Source organism: Lepus europaeus, chromosome 17 (assembly GCF_033115175.1).
Source record: "Lepus europaeus isolate LE1 chromosome 17, mLepTim1.pri, whole genome shotgun sequence".
In the NCBI taxonomy this organism is placed as follows: domain Eukaryota; kingdom Metazoa; phylum Chordata; class Mammalia; order Lagomorpha; family Leporidae; genus Lepus; species Lepus europaeus.
In genome coordinates, this window is record NC_084843.1 from 45,927,763 (window position 1) to 45,948,187 (window position 20,425).

Consider the following 20,425-nt stretch of genomic DNA (forward strand, 5'->3'; position numbering starts at 1 on the left):
CAAAAATCATGAGTATTTGTATATATAAACAATGCCATACCTGAGAAAGAACTTATAGAATCAGTATAGATCATAATAGTTGCAAAAAATTAACATACACTTGGAATAAACTTAACCAAGGAAGTGAATGATTTCTACAATGAAAATTACAAAATATTAAATAAATAGAAGACAATACAAAAAAAAATGGAAAAATCTCCCATGTTCATGGATCTGAAGAATTAATATCATCAAAATGTCCATACCACCCAAAGCAATTTACAGATTCTATATGATCCTAATCAAAATAACAAAACATTTTTCTCATATTTAGGGGAAAATGCTAAAACTCACATGTAACCCAAGAGACCTCAAACAGCTAATAAAATCTGGCTTTGACCTGGCCCAGCCCTGGTCCTTGTGGCCATTTGGGGAGTGAACCAGTAGACGGAAGATGTCTCTTTCTCTTTTTCTCTCTTTTTATTTCTTTCTTCCTTTCTTTTTACCTTTCTCTCTCTCTCTATCTCCCTCTCTCCTTAGCTCTGTCTTTCAAATAAATAAGTAGATCTTAAAAGAAAAGAAGTATAGCAACACTAGATTTCAAGACATACTACTGGGCAGTTACAGTTAAAACAATCTATTACTGTCAGCAAAATAGACATGTACACCAATGGAACAGAATAGAAATCCTACAGGTTAATCCATACATCAGCAACCAACTAATCGTTGACAAATAAGCTGAAATCACTTCTTGGCCTGTTCAAAAAATGATGTTGAGAAAATGGGATCTACACATGCAAAACTATGAAACAAACCCCTGCCTTACACTTTGTACAGAAATTAACCCACGATGGATCAAGGATCCAAATCTATGATACAATAATATAAAATGTCTAAAAAGAATGACTAAATGACTAATTCATTCTTTTTTTTTTTTCCTATTCTACAGTTACTAACATAAAACAGAGAAAACTCATGATATTTGTCTTTTGGCTTATTTCACTAAACATAATGATTTCCAGTTGTATTTATTTTGTTGCAAAAGCCAGATTTTAATTTTTTATGACTGAATAATAGTCTAATGACTATTGTCTAAATGACTAAGTCTAATGACTAATGAATAAAGGAAAAACATTTGGGAAACTCTGTAAAACATGGTAATAAGCAGACTTCTCTGATAAGACCCCAGAAGCAAAGACAATGAAAGCAAAAATAGGCAAATGGATTATACCAAACTATCAATGTTCTGCATTACAAAAGAAACCCTCAACAAAGTGAAGAGGCAATGGACAGAATGGGAGAAAATATTTGCAAACTATTTATGTCATAAAAGATTAATATTTAGGATATATAAACAGTACAACAAACTGAACAACAAAATGATCCAGTTAAGCAAGGGCCTAAGGATATGAGCAGAAATTTTACAAAAGATAAAATATCATTCACTAACATACACGTGAAAAAAATGCTCAAGATCACTAGATACAAGGGAAATGCAAATAAAAAATACAATGAGGTTGTACCTCACACCAGCTAGAATGACTATCACCCAAAATCAAAAAAATAATAAATGTTGGCAAGGATATTGAGGAAAAAGTACCTTAGAACACTGTTGGAGGGAAAGTAAGCTAGTCAAACCATTAAGGATCACAGTGTGGAGATTACTCAGAAATCAGAGAAAAGATCTACCATATGACCCAGTCATCCCACTCCTGGGAATTTACCCAGAGGAAATGAAATCAGTATACAGAAAAGTTATCTGTATCCCCATGTCTATAGTAGCTCAATTCAAAGTAGCTAAGATATAGCATCAATTCAGATGCCCATCAACTGATGACCAGATAAAGAAAATGTAGTAAATATACAAATTAGACTACTATTCTGTCATAAAAAAATATAATCTGGCTGTTGCAACAAAATAAATACAACTGGAACTCATTATGCTTAGTGAAATAAGCCAGTCACCAAGATACAAATATCACAAGTTTTCTGTTTTATGTAACTGCAGAATAAAAAAAAAATTAATGAAACTGTTAACTTATGATTTGATTATTGTTTATAGCCCTTGTCTATATTAATCGGAACAGTGTCTTTATACATTTTATTTGTTGGACATTATGGTTGCTGGGGCATTAAGCTCATGATTATAAAGTAAATTGAAATTATGTTTTTGTATAAAATAAAGAAATTAAAGGAAGGAAGAAAGGAGGAGACTGAAGAAGGGAGCGAGTGGAAAGGGATGTATGGCTACCTTCGAATAGTATCTATGAAATACATGAAATCTATTATTTTTGTATTAATTTTTAAATTTAAGAATATAATTTTAACTGTATCCAATAAGTATGTAGTTTTAACATATTTTTAAAATTCATTTCATATAAATAAAAGCAGTTTAACATATTACAAAAAGAGAAAATCAATCTCAGAAGTTTTCTTCAAGAACTTTTCATAAAACTGAAATTTTCAAAAGTTTACAAATATCTATTTCTGAAAGAAATCTGACATAGTTTATAAATTTTTATATAAAACCAAATTTTATATAAAACTGAATTTTGGACTGCTATCCAAAAAGTTTGTATGTCATTTGTCAGATTCCATTTTGTAGGTGAAATAACTAATTTCAGGGCAATTTTAGTTACATTAGCAACAAAGAAAAATGTGGTCTTCAAAAAGTCAAAAACAAATATAAATTGTCTCTAGTTTCAATACATCATTGTCTCTAATTTCAGTTTGATATATCAGTTATAGGTGTTATATACACATATATCCTTAATATGCATATAAATATATCCTTAATGTTTAACATCTGAAGATTCTTACATGTTTCATTAAAACTATTTCATATTGTCTGAAAAATAAGACAAAGACAATAACTGTTAAAAACTCAAATTTTAAAAGTAAGCAATCCCTTAGTATCAATGCTATAGGAAGCAAAAATCTCCATGATTTGACTAAGTAATGGAAAATTAATTTTATTCTCCTCTGGATAAACCTACATAGTAATTGCCGTATGCTCTTTCCTGGCTATACAAATCATTCTTACACATCCTTTAATATACAGGCTGGCAGATCATAACGAAACTGAATAAAGAAGAACATATTCATAAAAACTGAGTAAATTTCCACTAGATATTCTGTAAGCACATGATAATATCTTGTTTTGCTCACTACTATATTCTCTGCATGTAAGATAGTTAACTGTGACTTACTGAATTTGCTGTGCATAGGTCTTCAGAATGTAAATGGATGATTATCTTATTTATACTTCATTCTCACAATAAAAAGTTTCTCAGATTTGGAGTGACAATTCTCATAATCACATCATTTAGAAACCTAAGTTCATTAAAGTTAAAATGGGTGTCCAAAATGATACAATTAATAATTGACCCTAAATTCTGATTCCTAACCAGTGCTCATCATACGATGGTAAACTGCTCGCTTGTTACTCCTAGCTTCCTAAATACTTAAATTCTTACATTAGCTAAAAACTTTCCCACTCCAAGAATCCTTCTAAGGACATGTTACCACATGGAACAATAATTAAAAATATATTAAGCCACAAGACACATCTGAAATGTAGTCAGCCAATTGTCATATGTTACACCTCCCTTTCACAAAGATTTTCAAAGGAGGGGCCAGCATCCCTTGTCATAGCCTTGGTTAAAATCCTGGCTATTCCACTTCCAATCCAGTTTCCTGCTCAAGTGCCTGGGAAGTGAGCAGAAAATGAGTCACGTGCTTAGGCCTCTGCCACCCATGTGGGGTATCAGGATAGGGCTCCTGGCCTCCAGCTTCAGCCTGGCACAGACTGGGCTGTTGCAGCCACTGGGGAACTAACCCAGCAGATGGGTGTCTCTTTGTCTCACTAATTTTCAAATAAATAAATACATAAATCTTAAAAACAGAACCTATGTGACCTGCTTGCATACTGTCATGCATTAAAAACATTTTATTTTTCTACTCTCACTTTAAAGTGTCAGTTAATAACTATGAAAGTTAGTAATTACTAATTCTAATGCAGAATTATAGAAAAACAGAAACTGTACTCTCTTAATTAAAATATCAGCAGTGTTAGAATCACTTGCATTATCAAAAATATCCATTATGGTCTATTATCATTTTATATACAAATTTGGAGAGACTGAATGAATTGCTCAAGTTCTAACAGATACTAAGTGGTGACACTTGAACCCAAAACAAATGTCCAAGTTCAGTATTCTCACTCTTTCCATCCCCACACAATCATGCAGACAACCCACATCAAAAAACAAACTAATATGAATCTGGTCCCGGGGTCTCTTAAACTTTGTTTTTGTTTGTTTGTTTGTTTGTTTTTTAATGGAAATTGACATCTTACAAGGAGTATTAGGGAATTGTTTACTTGTAAAATATATTAAAGACCCATTATTAGATTCTGCTCCATAGAAACAGTGAAGATTCTTAGATAAAGGAATTCTCATAATGCTTGCAGGTTGGAGATAGCTTTATCTCACACTTGAGAAAAAATGTATAAAGTTTGGCTAATAATTTTCTTAAAAGAAACGGTGGAGCTGGAGCTGTGGCATAGAAGGTTCAGCCTCCACCTGCAGTGCTGGCATCTCATACGGGGACTGTTTCGAGTCCCCGCTGATTCACTTCCAATCTCACTCTCTTCTAATGATCTGAGAAAGAAGTGGAAGCTGGTACCCATGTAGGAGATCTGGAAGAAGCTCCTGGCTCCTGGCTTCAGCCTGGCATAGCCCTAGCCATTGTGGCCATTTGGGGAATGAGCCAGGGGATCAAAGACTCTCTCTCTCTCCTTCCCCCTCTCCTGAAGATTAATAATTAATCTTCAAAAATAGTTTGTAACTATCTATCAAGAAATGAAAATGCAGCAAATACTTCCACAATATGGGAAAAACTGAGTTAGATAAAAGAATGTTTATGGTAGTATTATTTTCAATTAAGAAATTATAAGCAAATATGTTTAAAATGAATAATAAATTATGGTGAACAAATAACAGAATACATCAGTGAGTTTTTAAAAAGATGACTGAGCTTCCAGTATTCACTTGGAAAAGCACCATGGGGGCCGGCGCTGTGGCATTGTAGGTAAAGCCACTGCCTGCAATGGCAGCATCCCATATGGGCGCTGGTTCAAGCCCTGGCTGCTTCACTTCCTATCCAGCTCTCTGCGATGGCCTCGGAAAGCAGTGGAAGATGACCCAAATCTTTGGGCCTCTGCACCCATGTGGGAGACCCAGAAGAAGTTCTTGGTTCTTGGCTTCGGATATGCACAGCTCCAGCTATTGCGGCCAATTGGGGAATGAACCAGCGGATGGAAGACCTCTGTCTCTCTCTCTCTCTCCTTCTCTCTCTGTGTAAATGATTTTCACGTTAATTTGCAAATTGCCTCTTCATTCAAGTTAGAAAACAGAGAAGGAAAATGTAAAATGTGTATTATTCATATTATTCCAAACCAAGTTTTTAGTAATGGTAACATCCAAAGAAATTGTTCTACAGGAGATAATCAGGATGGTCACTTCTGCGTTGGATCACTTTCCAGTAAACATGCTATTTGTGCATTGTTTGTGTAAAATAAATCTAACATAAATTTTGAAAAGCATTATCATGTTCTGTCAATACCTTAAGGTTTTAGGTTAATAATTCACTGATATGAACTTCAATATACAGTTCACAAATGGTTTTGCATATCGAAAGGTAGCACTGTCTGGAAATACATAGGCCCATGGCTGAAGTGAAAAAAATTCATAGTACTAGATAGTAGGATGTCATTTTTTTTTCCTAGTGTTGGAAGAAAGAGAAATATAGTGACTAGTAGGAAAATCTAGCCATAAAAATATTTTAAAATAATTACCTCAATTAATTAACTGATTGCTTTTTTCCATGGACTGAAAAAAAGGGCTTACTCTCTCAGAGCTTAAAACAGCAGATTTATTTCTTTCCTAAGCAGTGGAATTATGTAGTCCCACCACATTTAACTAAAATACTGCTGGACCTTATGATATTAATTTTCTAGCTCCTAACAAATACACGGATAGCAGGCAAGAAAACTGTTTGACTGTCAGGATCAGACAAGACGAAGCTGATGTCACCCCCTCTTCCCTACTTCTCTATGGACTGTGGAAACAGGTCTCTGATGGCCTCTAGCCTCTTCATGTGCAGGGTTTGTCTAAAACCTAGAACTCTCTGCACTTCATGCAGTGTGCCAAGGCTGCATGTACTTCTAAAAATTTTATTTATTTCATTTATATTTGAAAAGGAGGAGGACAGACAGACATCTTCTATCAAGTGGTATACAAAAATGCCTACAACAGTGTGCGCTGGAGCAGGCAGAAGCCAGGAGCCAAGAACTCAATCCAGGTCTCCGATCTGGATGGCAGGGATGGATATATGTGAACAATCACCTGCTGCCTCTAGGGTGTTACATAACAGGAAGTTGGAATTGGGAGCAGAAACTGAAACCTAAGCGCTCCATACAGGATGCTGGTGGCCCACGTGGCCTTTTAACCACTATAGCAAATGAATGCCTGAAACTGATCTTTCTAAATGCTATGAAATGTCTGTACCACAAAAGATAAAACTCTCCATTCACTAATTTTGCAAATATCTATAAATTGTTTCTAATTTTTTTTTCTAAAAGGAAATGACAATGAAAATCTCTGAATGCCACAAGATATTTATGTATGACAGGGTGATATGAAGAATGATTCTTCATGAGATCCTGTAGGCACTGCCATTGACAGGACTGCACTTAACTCCATTACGGGTAACAGCACCCACTGTTTAAAAGTAGAATAAATGGTGCAGACATTAATAGTCTCCATGAAGCTTACACCAGTTAGAACAATAAATTAAACTATTTTTTGTATTTCTCAATATGTCCATGACTAAAAGAACAAGCAGGAATTAAAGCAAAGTCATTCAAGGCTAATTTTCTGTGAAAATATTATGTTGAAAGGGACATCTGAGGCCGGCGCCATGGCTTAACAGGCTAATCCTCCGCCTTGCGGCGCCGGCACACCGGGTTCTAGTCCCGGTTGGGGCGCTGGATTCTATCCCGGTTGCCCCTCTTCCAGGCCAGCTCTCTGCTATGGCCCGGGAAGGCAGTGGAGGATGGCCCAAGTGCTTGGGCCCTGCACCCGCATGGGAGACCAGGAGAAGTACCTGGCTCCTGGCTTCGGATCAGCGAGATGCGCTGGCCGCAGCGGCCATTGGAGGGTGAACCAACGGCAAAAAGGAAGACCTTTCTCTCTGTCTCTCTCTCACTATCCACTCTGCCTGTAAGGGAAAAAAAAAAAAAAAAAAAGAAAGAAAGGGACATCTGATAGGCACTTATCTGCGTTTCATGTTACCTCACTAAACAACTCAGAGATGTCTTATTTTATTGCCTTAATTTTCAAATAAGGATTTAAACTAAGTTTAGCATGTAAGACAAGTTTGGGGGACAAGGATATTAAGAAAAAAAAAAGGAGCTTTGTGTTTGCCCCCTCTTCTCCTTTACTTACACGGACATACCTACTCCCAATTCCTCCCCCCCAAAACCCAACTCACGTATTATATTTGACAATATTTAGCTCAGCTTTTCTTTCTCCAACTCCTCAAATACTCCAAACCAATCTTTCTTGAGGTACTTAACAGTAAATCTATATTAAATCAGTTGGTTATGTGTCTCTATCTACCCTAAGATACTACGAAACTGTGAAATAAAAAGGCAAGAATCTTTGTTTATTCATCTCCATAAGCCCGAGAACAAAGTTGCTCAGTGCCTATTAATATCATTTTCAATGTTAAATAAAATCTATAAAATATTCTAGAAATTGTTCATATGTCATATGTTGCAAGCGATTTTACTTTTACAATTAGGAAAATAGTGCTAAAATAAACTAATAAATTTATTTTTGTTTTCCCAGCTAGAAAGTATGCAAATATTAAAATACTTGGTTGTATCATTCCCAAACACATGTCTTTCTCTATTTCAATGTCATACTGTTTGTTCTGTGAATAAAAAAAAAATAAAAGGGGCTTTGGCCGGTCTGTTGTCATAGATAGCTAAGTCAGTTTTATTTGTGATTTGTCAGGTATTTTCATACAGGAGGTATTTAAAAGGTTATTGTCAATCCAGTTGTAAAGCTGGGAACTTGGATGACTTACAGAATTATAACTAAATGCACAAGCAACAAGGTTGTACATGGTATGTACTGGTGCTTGTTTACAGGTGTATATGTATAGTTGAAGCTAAGTAACAGAACAAATTGTTTTTAAAACATGAAATTATTATCACAGTTTGGGAAATCTGACTATGCAAATGTAGGTTGTCTTAAGTTTCATTTCAGCCACCAAATTTCATTCACAGAGAGATGTAGAGAATTTAATAGAGTCTTCCAAAGAATGGTGTGTGTTTTCATGTACTTGCAAAAAGAAAAAAAAATAAAATTTATATTGACAAATAAACATAGAACTTATTATTTTTTAAACACATACATACAACTTGGATAATATAGTTATTTAGGCTCAATAATAAACTGATTTACTGGGGAAAGTTAACATACCACCATATATATGTACAAGGCCATTCGAGCAGGATTAATACATGATGCGCAGGTGTAGTTTATGTATCCATGTGCTTTCGCATGTTCAGTCTTGATGAACTATGTTAATCTCACTCATGAACTTCCTCTACTTGTAAGAAAACACCTAGGAACAACTGTTCCAATTAGGATGCCTCCTGAGTCAAAATGTCTGTGTTTGACACCTGCCATGACAGGTGTTTACATTTTAATTTGCCAAATACAAATCAATGTTCTTCAAAACCTTTACAAAAATATGAATTAAGAGGTAATTTTATTTTAGTGCAGGGATTTTGAAATGCATATAAAGCTTTTTCCTAATATTCATTTCCATAAATTCTTTGAACGTCTCATATATCTGAGTGTTGACCTTGCCCTTCAATGATACCGATTTAACATACCTCTGATATTGCTGCAAAATACAACACATGTGATTGTGTTAAATAAAATTGGTAGAATATCCGAGAGTGTAACTAAATAGTGAGTGTTTCACTATTAGAACAAGGTAGAAAACAGGCCTATCCTTCATATTTTTCCAACACTTTCAACTTCAGCGGGACTTTTTTTTTTTTTTTCTCTTTTGGGAAAGAAAGGACTTTGTAGTGTGAACTAAGCTCAATAGGATAGCTGGTTCCATTCTGAAATTTCCATGTTTGTTGGATAATTCCAATATAACATTCATATTCATTCATTCATTTATTCACCAGAGTTGCAAAACTGTTCACTTCTACTTTTTGCCGGTGTCCAGGAACCCGAATTTCCTACCATATAGTAAAGCTCATTCCAAGTTTTCCATTTATTTCCTTAACATATTTTTATAACCTTCCTATTGAATTATACTTTTACTTTAATTGATCCTTAACCATTCTGGCATATTCGATGTCTTTCAAAGAAATGTCTAATGACGCATTTTCCAAATACTTGTATTTGATTCTTGGAATTTTTCAAACTGCTTCATCTGTAATAGTTATTTATATATTATGGATCTTACTTTCATATGTGATACCATTTGCTAATATTTTCTTCCTGTTTATAACTCTGTCCTTCCATTTTATTTGTCTCTTGACAATTAAAAGTTCTTGAATTTAACACTGTTGAATTTATCAATGATCCTATTTGTGCTCTTTTCCATTAGTTAAGAAATGATTCCCAATTCTATGGTGCGAATATGTTTTTAATACATTTTTCATAATGTTTTCTAGATGTGCAATAGCTTTATGTTTTCCATTAACATTTCTAATTTATTCAAAGATGATTTTTCTTTTGTCCCAGCACTATACTACACTCGGATCTGCATATACATCCTATCATTTACCAATTTATGAAAATTTGAGTTGTTATGTATATAGCTGTCTATTGAAGTATAACTTACCTTTGTAATTCTTCTTATAATTACTAAATCTGTAGAATAAATTTTGAAATGTGCTAGAGTGTGTACTTTTACCATTTTTACTGGTATTTATTCAGCATTCTGAATTTCTTTAAATATTTTAGAATCCAGTTATTAAAATCCATGAACATTATTTTTGGATTTAACTGGCTAGAATTCTATTAAATCTATTAATACATTTAAATAGAGATGATAACTACATGCTATTAATTCCTTATTTCTACCCAATGAAGTATAACACCCTAAATATTTAGTTGTTCATTATATTTAATAAAGTTTTATAACATTTTTATAATTTTTTCAATAAAGTTATATTTTTCACAGAGGATATTTACTACAGGCACTTCACTGTGTTTTTGCTTTGTTGAATCAATCCTATTCATTTAAGCACAAATTGTAACTGTAGTTGGTAAAAACAAAGTTTTTTATGAATTAATTTCTGATCCAGTAATTAAGTATTTGTAATTATTCTAAAAACATATATGTAGAGATTCCAAGATGGTGGAACAGGGAACAATGTACTGTGCTATGCTAGGTATAAAGAGTAAATAAAAAAAATACAGGAAATGCATTCGCACTGGAGAATTAGAGACAAACTGCAGTGGGAATTTTACAGAAGGAAAAGGAATGCTGTGGACCTGTGTAGAAGATGCAGGTGTGCAGCACAAACAGACACAACACATGACTCCAGCAGCTGGATTGGGTGGCAGCTTGGAGACAGAGGTGAGACCAGACTGCAGCAGCCCGTGGTCAAATAGCTGGAGGGAGAGGGTACCACAAGTCAGGCATCTTACCCCATCCTCCCCATAATGGCCCCAGTAACTGGCTCAGAGAAGTGCTATTTTGGGCTTGGGTGGCAGCAACAGAAGCACTTGTGCACATGCACAGCAACTGGCTAAGACAACACCATTTGCTTGGCAGTACTGGCCCCTGTGGCAGGGAGATAGCAGAACTTTTCAGCATGATCCAGATTCTAGTGGAGGGAATAACCTGTGGTCCCTACTGAGTTTGATCCTGGCTTGGAGGATTGGCAGGGGGCTGGGAACCCATGTAGGACTGTGAGGGCCCCGAGCCTCCCAACATACCACAGGCTCTGGGGTTCAAGTCACCTGGGAAGAGCACCCATGGACAGCTGACTCGGGAAATGTCTGCCTCTCTGTGGACTAGACAGACTGATGGGGCAGAGTTGAACCTCTGCACGCAGAGACACTGGGAGCCTTGTGTGCTGACTGTGGAGACTGTGGCTGCACAAGAGATTGTAGGACAAAGCTGGGTCTCTGGGCAATCACTGTGGGAGGCTCCACACACTCAGAACTCTCTTGTTGCCTGGGATTGGTGATTGCAGCAGGATCCATTCTTGGAGTGAGGACTGCACAGATCATCTGTGGCTTATAGGAATGCACAGATGAGTGTTCCATCCATTGGGATCTAACACCTGGGCATTGCTCACTTGAAGGACAGGAGCTGAGGGTGTGACCACACAGAAAGAGGTGACTATCCCCACCCCGCCTTTCACTAACAAGAGAAAATCTACCATGCCCAATTTAGGAGTTACCTCAGATACTCGCCCCACCCTGGATCAATGACCAGAGCACCCTGGCCACACCATCACACACCTCTGGGATTCACTGAAAGTGTAGACATTCCACTAAGCCACAGAGGTAAAACTAACAGGTACCTCTGAAAATGCCTAAAAATAAATACAGAAATTCAAGAAACAATAAGAAAGACAACATGACCCACCAAAGGAACACAACATTTCAGTATCAGAAGGAGAAGAACAGATTGATGAAATGCCAGAAATGAAATTCAAAAGATTAATATTAGGATGACTCAAAAGCAATCAGAAGGAAATCCATGAATTAAAGAAATACATACATCACATGAATGGAAATTTTCCCATTGAGATTTTAAATACAAATCAAAATGAAATATTAGAAATAAAGAATTCAATAGATCAAATAAAAATGCAGTAGAAAGCCTTAGCAAACAGATTTGGTGAGGCAAATGAAAGAATATCCAAGGTAATAGACAAATCTTTGGAAATTTTTCAGTCTGACCATAAAAAAAAGAAGAAATTAGAAAAATTAAACACAATGTTGGAGATTTATGGCATACCATCAAACAACCCAAGATATGGGTCTTATGAGTTCTTGAAGGTGTGAAAAGAGAGAATGGACTAGAATGCCTATTTAGTGAAAGAATTATGGAAAACTTCCCCATTTTGGAGAAAGAATGGGACATCCAAGTACAGGAAGTACATGGAACTTCTAATTGACATGACCAGAAAAGATCTTCACCATGACACATTGTAGTCAAATTCTCCACAGTAAAACATAAAGAAAAGTTTATAAAATGTGCATGAGAGAAACACCAGATTACTTTCAGAGAATCTCCAATTAGACTCACAGCTGACTTCTCATCAGAAACCCTACAAGGTAGTAGAGAATGGAGAGACATAATCCACGTTTTAAAAGAAAAAAAAGTCACCCCAGAATAGTATATCCTGAACAGTTCTCATTTTTGAATGAAGATGAAATAAAGACCTTCCATAGCAAACAGAAATAAAAAGAATTTGTCACAACAATTTGGACTCTGGTCTGGCACAGCCATGGCTGATGTGAGCATTTGGGGGACTAAACCAATAGAGGGAAGATTATCGTTCTCTCTTCTCTCTCTCTCTCAAATGAATTTTAACAAACAAACAAAAAACAAAACAAAACAAAACAACAAAAAACAAACAAACAAACAAAAAACCCTAGATCTGAGGCCAGTGCTGCACTGTAGCATAGTGGGTAAAGCCATAGCCTGCGGTGCCAGCATCACATATGGGCATCAGTTTGAGTCCCAGCTGCTCCATTTCCAATCCAGCTCTCTGCTAATGTGCTGGAAAAGCAGTGGAAGATGGTCCAAGTCCTTGAGCCCCTCCTCTCATGTGGGAGAGCCAGTAGAAGCTCCAGGCTACTGGCTTCAGATCGGCTCAGCTCCAGCCATTGCACATTGCAAACATTAGGGGAATAAACCAGTGGATGGAAGACCTCTCTCTCTCTCTCTCTCTCTCTCTGCCTCTGTTACTCTGTAACTTTGCCTTTCTTTTTCTTTTTTTTTTAAACCAGGCAGAGTTAGACAGTGAGAGAGAGAGACAGAGAGAGAGTTATAGACAGTGAGAGAGAGAGAGAGAGAGAGAGAGAAAGGTCTTCCTTCCATTGGTCCATTGGAGGGAGGGAGAGAGACAGAGAGACAGAGAGAGAGAGAGACAGAGAGAGAAAGGTCTTCCTTCCATTGGTTCACTTCCCTAATGGCCACCATGACTGGCACTAGGCCTATCTGAAGCCAGGAGCCAGGTGCTTCTCCTGGTCTGCCATGCGGGTACAGGGCCCAAGCACTTGAGCCATCCTCTGCTGCCCTCCCGGGCCATAGCACAGAGCTGGACTGGAAGAGGAGCAACAAGGACTGGTACCCGGTGCCCCAACCGGAACTAGAACCCAGGGTGCCGGTGCCGCAGGCAGCGGATTAGCCAAGTGAGCCATGGCGCCGGCCCAACTCTGCCTTTCAAATACATAAATAAATCTTTTTAAAAAGAGAAATGGGCAAAGGACGTGAACAGGCATCTTTCAAAGGATGAAATACAAATGAGCAACAGACACATGAAAAGATACTCAGGATCACTAGTCATCAAGCAAATGTAAATTATCTCACCCCACTTAGAATGGTCATCATCTATCAAAAAATAACAAATGATAGCAAGGATGTAGGGGGAAAGATACCTTAATACACTGTTGGGGCAGATGTAAACTAGTACAAACATTATAGAGGACAATATGGAAATTTCTCAGGAATCTGAAAATAGATCTACCATATGACCCAGCCATTCTACTCCTGGGAATTTACCCAATGGAAATGAAATAAGAATATGAAAGGGTTATCTGTAAGCACATGTTTATAGCAGCTCAACTCACAGTAGTTAAGGTATGCAATCATCCCAGATATCCATCAACATACGACTAGATAAACAAATTGTGGTGTTTATATACACTATGGTATGTTACTCAGCTGTAAAAAGAATGGAATTCTGCATTTTGCAACAAACTGCATGCAAGTGGAGACCATTAAGCTTAGTGAAATAAGGCAGTCCCTAAAAGAAAAACCTATTTTCTTTGATTTCTGGTAACTAATATATTAGAGTACAAAATAAGTATTGCATGAACAAAACTGACATTTTAATATTTGATTATTATTTATAACCTTTGTCTATACCCTTGAGGGACAATCATTTTTCCACTTGCTAATTTTCGAACACTTTATTTAGTTGAGAATTCAGCATGTGATTATAAAGTAAATTGCAACCTTTGGATTGCCTCAGCTCTGACCACTGGGAAAGTATGTTATATATTATCTTATGATTTTTATTATGTACTATTTTAAGGTATTTTAAATTGCCAAACATTTTAATTTTCATATTATTTAACATATTTCAGGGTAATCAGAGTGTGAAATCCACATAACATGAATTCTTCTATGTGAACTGAACCTAGCCTTGGCCTAGTGCAGGAATAAATATCTATGTAGGATCTATTACAAGTGTATCTTGCAGTTATGAAATTTTAAAATTTCATTTCTGATGACAAAATTTATTAAATTCAGGAAACAGAATTGGTATATGAAATGTATATATCTGAAGGGTTAGGTAGATCTAATGTTTCAACTTTTCAACTCTTTTGGCAGGTTTAGTCAATATTTCAGTACTACCTCTTTCCAAACTTTTCATTTTCCTAAAGAAATTGTCTGGGCATCATAATGTTCTTGATCTCTCTTGCATATGTCTTGCATAGAATCATTTTGGTTTTTTGTTTTGTTTTGTTTTGTTTTGTTTTGTTTTTTGACAAGCAGAGTTAGACAGTGAGAAAGAGAGACAGAGAGAAAGGTCTTCCTTCCATTGGTTCACCCTCAAAATGGCTGATACGGCCGGCACACTGCACCAATCCAAAGCCAGGAGCCAGGTACTTCCTCCTGGTCTCCCTTGCGGGTGCAGGACCCAAACACTTGGGCCATCCTCCACTGCCTTCCCGGGCCACAGCAGAGAGCTGGACTGGAAGAGGAGCAACCGGGACAGAATCCGGCGCCCCAACCAGGACTAGAACCTGGGGTGCCGTTGCTGCAGGCGGAGGATTAGCTTAGTGAGCCATGGTGCCGGCCATTTTGATTTTTTTATAAGTAAAATTGGTCTTTGTTTATATCCTTTCTTCTTTATGCATCATTTGCTGTTTAATGTATATATTGAATTTTTGTGTTTTCTTATCAGCTTTGTAAATTTAAGAATGCATTTAAAATCTGCTTTCCCAATATATCATTATATTCTTTACTAATATTTGCAGATATTTTTAACATTTATAAGCATTTCATATTTATGTTATGTCTTATTCTATGTTTTTATTTTCTAATATATTAACTCTGCAGGTCTTTTGTAATATACATTTTACTTGTAATAATTTTCTTGTTAATTTTGTAGTTCACAAGTTGCTTAATTTCAATCTAAATTTCCATGTAATTTAAAAATTTTATATCTTGGACTACAGTTGAATTTGTCCACAGGCAACCTTAATTATTTTTTTTTTCAAAATAAATGAGAATATCTTGGACTGTCACATTGAATTATGTGAATTATATTCATTGGTACTTGGAATTTCGGTGCAGAACATATGGGCAGTATGGCTGTGAATCTACTTGATGGCTACCAGTGAACTTGAATTCTCAGTATAAACTTTTTTGTTGAATCAAGCCCGGTAGTCAAGATTAGCAATTAACCTCTCTAAGTATAGAGATGGATACAAAATTGCTTACTGTTAGAGCAAGCCTAGAAATTTTTCTTTCACCAGTGCTATGCCTGTGTTGATTTTTTGCTATTCAGACTGGCAAAGTCCTAAATTCATTTCCAACATCCAATACCCCAAAAGATTTCAGAATTAAAGACTAAGATCTCTGGGGTTTGAAAAAAATTCTTCAGCATGACTATTGTCTTTCAATTTCCCTTACTTGAGAGTCTTCTTACTTTTACCTCATCGGGTGAATCTGCAGATTCCTTAATTTTATTTTTTTTTATTTTAAAAGATATGTTTTAATATCTCTAATTCAGATACAATGATTCTAGTTTAGAGGATCATTCAGAGGATATGATAAGTTATACTACTACAGCCTGTAGTCCCATAGCATTATTACTTAATGTTTCCCAGTTTGACAGGGATTCCCTTGAATTCAGGTTGACTTTCAACAAATAATATATCCAAAAACTAAAATCTAAGTTTGTTTACAACAAAGTCTAACTTCCCATCATGTTTCAGACACTACATAATATTTTGATATAATTTTCTTATTTAGAAATATACCTTCACTTCAAAATAGTCCTGAAATTCATTTATAAGAGGGTATCATTTTGAAATGTATCTATCTACCCATATATTTAAGGGTTGTCTTTAGATTTATTCGATTAACTAATTAATTAATTAGAAAGGCAGAGCTGTAGAGAGAAAGAGTAAGGGAAGGACATCTTCCATCCGCTAGTTCACTCACCACGTGGCCACAATAGCCAGGTCTGGGCCAGACCAAAGCCAGGATCCTGAACTCCATCCAGATCTCTCACATGCATGGCTGGGGCCAGTTCTTGGGCCATCTTATACTGCCTTCCTAAACATATTAACAGGATCAGAAGTGCAGAGTAGCTGGCACTCTAACTTGTACTCTGAATGATTTGGGATGTGGGTGCCCTAAGCCATCGTTTAACACATTGCACTACAACATTGGTCCCCACAAAAGTTAAAGTTTGGCCAAGTAAGGGATGTTACGTGAAGGATACACCTATGCTCTTGTCTGTACTTGCACATATTTCTTTCTTCCTAGATTTTGTGGATTTTGAAGTATCATACAGAAGAGAACTATCAAGTGAATAAAGAATCTATTTGCTACTGTGATAATTTGACCTGCTTCACTAGATACACAGAAAGCTAGTGTGATGAGACTGCTCAAAATGGCTAATGATCCTGATTTTTGCATTTTTTCCAGATGTGCTGTAATGTAGAGCTTATTACAGGGTAGTTCAGAAATGATGTTTTTTTCCACTCTACTCAAGAAACAGAGTAATTATCTCCTGACTTTACCCGTGCATATAAGCAGCATCTCCATTATGCTGGTACCATTAACAGAGTAATTAGGGAAGCTATCATGGTCTCAAACTCTTGTAAGTGATGAGACTCCACCTCATAAAATGTTCATTAGAGAACAAATTATCATATTCTGAACAGAAAAACATCTTCTCAAAATACGTCTGTTCTGATCCTCACTGCCAACATCTCATGTTTGTTTACTACAGCAATTTATTATTACTGCTATTAAGACTAGTTGAATTTGAAAGTGACTATGTTCTGAGTATGATTTTTAAATTATACTTTTTAAATGCTTTTGGCATTTTTGAATACTGCATGTCACTTTTTTGGAATACTCTATGTCAGTGCAGTCAAGTAGTATGAGTAGATGAGGTATATATTATTGACATTGCACTTAACAGGCATAGTTAACTCTGTGTCTATATGTATATTTATATATCTATACATCTATATATAGATATTTATATATTTATATAGATATATAAAATTTTGATGCCTTATTGGAATTGAATCAAATATATTCTTTTTTTTGTCATGGGAAGACAAATATCTCTTCATAAAAGTTAAAAGAAATAAAACAAATCAAAACAAATTAGAAACCTGAAGAAACAATTTGTGGGCAACCACAACTTAACATAATCTTCATTTAAAGTGATGCTTTTGCCATCTTCTTTAACAGCTACTCTATTTTGGTATCATTTTTCTGTATATTACATCTTATTTATTTATGAATAATGAGCCTTATATGCTGAAACAATGTTCCTTTTCATCAACAGGATTAATTTCAATAAATAGTTGCATATCAATAATGATTATTATTTTAGCCAAAAATCAAAGACTATATCATTTGGAATATATACTACAATTTTAAAGAGTGTTTATGAACAAATTGTCAAGACAAACTAAAATCATAGTGAACCAGAGAAGAGAACTAGCGTGTCTTGAGTACACTTAGTACCCACTTATGCTATTTCTCTTTAAATTCCCCCCTACAAGACTCCAATTCCTGTCAGTCTGAGAAATATGCTGAGCCTGAATGCTGCTGGTAGTGTGCAGAGCCTGAGGCAAGCCCAAATTCTAAAGCAGGCTGCTTCAATTTTATACTTCATTTAACACTTCATTTTTATGCTCAAACTACGTCTTAGTTTGTAGTGTTAAAATTCAAGCATTTACTTTATTTGGGCAATGGGCTTGGATTAAATACTCATGAAAGGTAGTTTAGGAAAATGTAGACTTCAATGCCTAAGAGTGCTAACAGCCTTCCTGTTTATAACTGTGAAAGCTTGATTTTTAAAACTAAGGACCATAAAGCTACAGAAAAGGAAATTTTACTTCGAAAAGAGTTACAACACATACTTTGAAAATAGTGAGAGCTTTACTATTAGATGATGCATAGATCATCCAACTGATATGAATGTATTATAGAGATGTTGGAGAAAAAGTGTGTTATAGTAGATAAGCATGAGAATTATATGCACGGATATTTAAATACATGAAAATATAGCAAGGATAAGAATTTTCAAGGTTTTTTGCAGAGGAGAGTGAGTTGGGTGAGATACATATGAAAGCATTACATTTGATTTCTTCTGCAAAGTAATTTGTATCCTGGCATTGTTTTCTGGGCGATGGTTTAGATGCTTTATTTTCAGACTTCTATCATTAGCATCTTATACAGCAGGATAAGGTCCATGTGTTGGAGTCCAGGCGTAATTTAATGCTCTGCTGTTACCATATTGAAATTATTAATTTTGTAACAAGATGCCCCACATTATCATATCATACTGGGTCCCAGAAATTATGTAGCCAGCCTTGCTTTATATATATATGCTTGCTTTATATATATATATATATATATATATATATATATATATATATATGACAAACTGGATTTAAACTGACAAAACAAACAAAAATGATATCTGCAAAACATCAGTTGGGCAAGGCATCATTTCTATCAAGTTGTGAATTGACAGTAGTGGGAAGTATGAAAAGAGCCTACTCAGACTGTGCTGAAGTTCTCATGACCCCTGAGACTTATCAAGCCATAACGCTATATAGACATTGTTCTTCCTATTCAAAACTAAGTTTTCAAGTTTCTATAATAAGTCTATGTATTATGTGATTCTATACTATGTTAGGTGCTTTCGACGGTCTGTTCTCTAAATACTAATGAGATAATCATCTTTCATAATAGTATGACTCCACATTAAGTAAATAAGATGATGTATTGCTAAACATTTTGATTTATGACAATAGGAATTCAAACAAAATCACTCTGTCATAAAAGACAAGCAAGATAAATAGAACTAACAAAAGTACCTCATTTTGACAATATTGACATTTTATGTGGTGTTTAAAACTATTCAATATGTTTTGGGAGAAATATCAATTCACATATATACATTATATCTATATATCATATCTGTGTGTAAGATATATAATTAGTAATATACATCTATAGTATTGGTAAAGAGAAATCCTGGGTTTTGTTCCTAATGGATATGATATTGGTAATTATCCAAAAGATGTTTGTTGAAAAACATTAAACTGGGAGATGTTGATTATGTCTCCATCTCAGTAATGATGTTCTACTTTTAACTGAATATGCTTTTTAAGTTGATGGAGTCTGGCAAGCCACATTTACCTAGAAATAAAACTAAAATTTATTTCATTAATCCCTGGTTAGATTTACATTTCTAAGTTGTCCTTTTCATGACCACCTCAGGGTTCTTCTTCAATGCAATATTAAACCATGTACCATCAAAGATTAATGAGAAAAGTCAGATCCATTTATATTTTATGCTGAAACATAGCCAGTTCTTCCATAGTGATAATACAATTATGGAACTAATTTTGAAGTGCAAAATAGATTTTCAAAAATTAGCTCATCTATAATAGGTTGCAATGAGATGTTTTGTAGTATACTGAGGGGGAGTGGCACTTTAACACTACTGCATTTTAACAATCCACACAGGAACACCTGAGAGTATAAGACTATATGGCTAACAAATATGTAGTTGATATTAATTGTCCTATCATTTTTATTATTGTCAACATTTCCAACAAAGTTCCTTTTTTCCTAGGTATCTAAAAAGTCACATAGAAATTCAAAGGCCATGTTTAGTGAGGGCATGGAAAGTAGAATAATAACATAAAAAGAAAAGATAATAGGTAAGATGTGAATCAACATATGTGTCCATCTATGGATGTTTGAATCAAAAAATTGTGGTTTATACACACAGTGGAATACTGTTCAGCCATAAATAAAACTTAAACCTTGGCATATGCAGTAAAACGGATGGAACAAGGGGTCATTTTCCTAGCCAGAT